Below are 5000 nucleotides of genomic sequence, written 5' to 3'. Positions count from 1 at the left end.
ATTATTACCTTAGAGACTTGTGCAAGTCTAGCTACTTAGCCTTGTTCCAAGGTTGTACTAAGTGCTAAACCCATGGATGTATAGTAATTCTATTCTTTAAATAAGCAAGTCTAGATTAGCGGACGGTACTTCTGAGGACGCCAGTCTGTTAGAGGGATATTTATACATATTTTTATAAACTATCATTTAAGCTATTAATTATTACCTTAGAGATTTATGCAAGTCTAGATGTCCAGCTACCCAAGGCCCCGTTTCACTAAGCTATCGTAGCTCTCCGACTGTCGCAAGTCCATGTTAAAGTTAGGGAGTTACGATCACTTTAGCGCTGTGATAGCTTTGTGAACCGGGGCCAAGATCAATACACGACAGTAACATTACATGTCCCGGCAAATGGGATATCAAGCCTACACTAATCCTCCGTGTCAGTTCAGTGTTTCACAGCGAAAATCACCAGTGTCACATATGCAGTAAAAACCTCAGGTCGTCCGTCACCGCGTTTGCAGTATGTGTTTTTTCACATGTTTCTTTTAAAGAGATGCGGGCTGTTGAGGGAATTGTGACACGGTGATTGACACGAATCGTGGATATGTGTTTCTTGCACGTGTTCCCTGAATAACAATTAATATGTGTTACTTAAAAAGTGTTAAAAATTCTAATAAACCAAAGTGTTACAGTGTGCTCGTGTGGCAAGCGGGAGTGATATTCAAAAGCTGGTGCGTGAACTATTAATGGCATATCCTGCGGATGGCGATGTCTCCATTGAAATAATCATCACTCACTTACTCCCCTCTCTCGCTCATTTTCTTCCCCTTTCTCATATATTTGATTATTTCACTGTCTTATTTTTCATCGTGGGTTTTCTGAAAAACATAACTTGGTTTACTCGACAGAATGGGTCTCAAAGGAACACTAGTAGCTCAGCTGATCAAAGTGCTGTAATAATTAATCAAATTAGAAGTCAAGTTTATTTCGTAATTTAGACCACATGGCCCTCAAGACAGTTGAATGAAACATCTTTTGGAGGCATATGTCTAGCGTGTTAAAAATTTCCCGTGTTCATTTTGAATAATTTACATAATAAAACTGTCAATTCGAACAACATTCGATTAAAAATATATTTACAAGCGAAATTCTACCTTGAATATATCTGTAATGAGGTGCGAAGAATATTTCTCAAGATAGCGTTTGTTTGTTTGTTTGTTTGTTTGTTTGTCGTTTAACACCGCACTTTACAGAGATGGGCTAAATGTAAATTCAAGCGTTTTGTTTGTTATAGCTGTTTACCGCCGCACTCAGCAATATTCCAGCTATATGGCGGCGGTCTGTAAATAATCGAGTCTGGACCAGACAATCCAGTGATCAACAGCATGATCGTCAATCTACGCAATTGGGATACGATGACATTTGTCAAAAAAGTCAGCGAACCTGACCACCCGATCCCGTTAGTCGCCTCTTACGACGAGCATGGGTCGCTGAAGACCAATCTTGTCCGGATCTTCACGGGAACTCAAGATCTTGTCCGGATCTTCACGGGAACTCAAGATCTTGTCCGGATCTTCACGGGAACTCAAGATCTAGTCCGGATCTTCACTGGAACTCAAGAGAGAGATCTTTTTAACTTACAGATAATACAGATTCTTTGTGGACTATATTTAACTTTGACATTTTACGGATAATATTGACTCAAACGTTGTAGCAAGAATTTTGAAGAGTAATTTTCTAGGCAGAGTTGTTTCCCTTGATTGCGTCAGGACGCTGATTGGTCCTGATTATGAACCTTAGTTTGTCCTACCTGTGTGCGAGGGTTTCATCGATGTAATAGACGTTTATGTCAATTTCCTCCCAAATCTAGTTGACGTTGATTATTTGAAAACACTGATAAAACAATACTGATTTACATTCATTTGCATACTAAATTACGTGACATTGATGGCTATAGTCTTGTAGCGTTGTAAATCTTGAAGATATATTATTGTTGACCATTGTCAAATCTTGGAAAGCACCTGCGATATCGACGCTGTTATTTAACGACAATCCAAAAAGTGCACAGTGTGAAGGTCAAGGTCAAGTGAAGGGAAACCCTGCGAATGGAGGATGCCTCACCGGGAAGTGGAGTAAAAGTTCTTTCTACCTGAACAGCATCCCTGTAGAGCATTTGGGAAACAGAGGTATGTAAGAGTGCTTTATCTCAGGCATTCTTCCCCTGATCGTAAATCGCTTCGGCGTGAAAGATAGGAGGGTCAAAAACACGCTTACCCAGATCAAACAACTCTCCCACAGGGATAATCAAAAGTCAGGGAACCGCTATTTGTATACAGGCACACTCTGCCGGCTCAACTGCAAGGAGGGACGCCTTCTTGGGGAGTAGGATCGACGGAAAGGGGGACCCCCATATCTATTGTTTCATGAAGGTCCTCTTGCCCTCATCAGACTCGACCCGTTTGAACCAAAGTACTGATAGGTGGGATAACCTAGTGGTTAAAGCGATCGCTCATCACGCCGAAGACCCGGGTTCGGTTTCAAATATGGGTACAATGTGTGAAACCAATTTCTGGTGTCGTCGCGGTGACACTGCAGAAACATTCCTAAAAACTGCCCAAAACCTCACTCACTCACTCACTCACTCATTCAATCAATTACTCACTCACTTACTCTCGAGATAATGTTTGATCCGAAATCCGAGTGCAAATGAATCTAAAGGGTCGAAACCTGAGTGCAATTCATTCCGACGGCTCGAAACCCGAGTGCAATTGATTCAGACTGTTCGAAGCCCTAGTGGAACCGATTCAAAAGGAGCTAAACACAAGAGATAATATTTGGTCCGAAACCCGAGTGCAACTGTATCAAAATAGTCGAAACCCGAGTGCAACTTTTCCAAAAGAGTCGAAACCCGAGTGCAACTATATCGAGTGCAGTTGACTAAAACAAGGCCGGAAACCAGAAAGCAATTGATTGTAGAGCAATTTACCCCTAGGGAGCAGAAGTCGATTCGAAAGGGCCAGAAATCAGAGTCCATTTGATTCAGATAAGCACTGTTCCAAAACGCCGACCCTAAAACATATCATTATATGGATAAAGACATTTAACAGCGATCGTTTCCCAGCGAGTCACAAACCAGGAGAAACAGCAGGGCACAAACCTCTTAACTATCCTCGTATATACAAAACGGGCACATCTCGATGAGATGAGATATGTTTTTGTTCCTCCTTCTGGTGTCAAAAAATCCACTACTTGCGAGTGTGTGCGCCCGACATATGACATCGCTGAGAATGCATATGGGTTGAAATTGATGATCTTAGATCTCATTTTAAAAAGGCACAGGGTAATCCTTTTTAAAATGCTGCCTAATGACTGGAAGATGCAGAAATGTTTAAGTAATAAAGGGTCAGTGGGGTCGCTTCATGGTTAAAGCGTCGCTCGTCACGCCGAAGATCCGGGTTCGGTTCCCCACAAGGGTACAATGTGTGAAGCCCATGTTGGTCCCGCCCCGCCCAAATATTTACATTTCCCTTGTTCTCCGCCGTGATATTAATGGAATATTGCTAAAAGCGGCGTAAAACTAAACTCACTCACTGACCCAATGCAATCAGAGCGTTATTCCTCCCTATGTTATTGTGTTATTTTGTAGGCATAGACAGATACGCTCTTCCCCACACCGAGGGCACATCCACCATAGCTGTGGATCTGTACCACACTCTGTACCACAAAATGTTTACAAAGGTGTACCCAATTTTCCCATTGGTCAGAATCGTCTAGAAATACCAAGTCGTTTATTTTGTTCAGCCCAACCCGGGGCTGTGGGGTAGCCCAATGGTTAATGCGTCCTCTCATCACGCTGAAGACATGGGTACAATGTGTGAAACCCGTTTCTGGTGTCCCCCGCCGTGATATTGCTGGAATATTGCTAAAAGCGGCGTAAAACCATACTCACTCATCCCAACGCAGTAATCATATACCTGTATATCCACAGGTTAATGACACAACACGAACTTCCCTACTACGAGTTTCAAATCTATCTTACAAGAAGCAGAAATATGCATTTCTTCAGATAACCTTAATTAATTTGAAATTGATCCTGAAATATATATTCTAAAATCACAGATTCCTGAGATCAGGCAATGCGCCGACAATCTCGTCAACAAAAGCCTGTTAGTCTGTCATACCGATTCTGAAACAAATATACCCACGAAAGCTCATGCAAGCCCAGAATATGTGGCAAGTCTACATTTCCACAGTTTCAGGAAAATGAAGAAGGTATTAAAGTTCATTTTCATTATATTTTACTTTTTTTTATTATTTTGAACTGTTTTCTCTGAGACTAGTTGTTAGTCTAACAGTCTGTCAACTGCAGGCCATGAGATATCACAAGACAAAGTATGTGTTCAACTTCCCAATAGCTTGTAGCTGTTTGGAGGATCGGAATTTTCCACATGGAATAATTAGATTTAGATGTGTCATGTTTGACGCCGTGTCACAGCGCAAGCAAAGCTGAGCCTTGTGTCAGTGGCACTTGTCAAAGGGATGTCTTTGAGTTCTGTTTTACACAACTTCAACGACCTCGTTGTCAAAACTCGCACAGCGAGGTTGTTGCCAGACAACACTGAAACTATTATCGCGGCACATGGAACAGAACATGAATCGATCTTGGCAGAAACAGATCGGACCAGGCATGTAGACATATTGTGTATAAAACAGCCCTTGAAGGTAGACATCTTGACTTGTTTTTCAGTCAGTAGGTTGATCAACAGGTTCGAAAACGAAACATATGGACGTTTTTACTTACACTACCATCGCAGATGTCTGAGATTTGACACTCAGTTGATCTTTCAATCCTTTTCTGCGGGGAAGAAATATTGTTAAAGATATTCTTAGATGAAGTATCGCTATCGCCACAAGGTGACAAATCAAACAATGGCGATGACTAAATAGGTTTGATATTTGGAGCGACGGAAGCACCAGCCAATTATTTTCCGCTTCGCGCGCGCGTCTCTCAGTCGTAC

Source organism: Haliotis rubra, unplaced genomic scaffold (assembly GCF_003918875.1).
Source record: "Haliotis rubra isolate DU_JTF1 unplaced genomic scaffold, ASM391887v1 Scf1294, whole genome shotgun sequence".
Taxonomy (NCBI): Eukaryota; Metazoa; Mollusca; class Gastropoda; order Lepetellida; family Haliotidae; genus Haliotis; species Haliotis rubra.
This window is presented reverse-complemented; position numbering follows the sequence as displayed.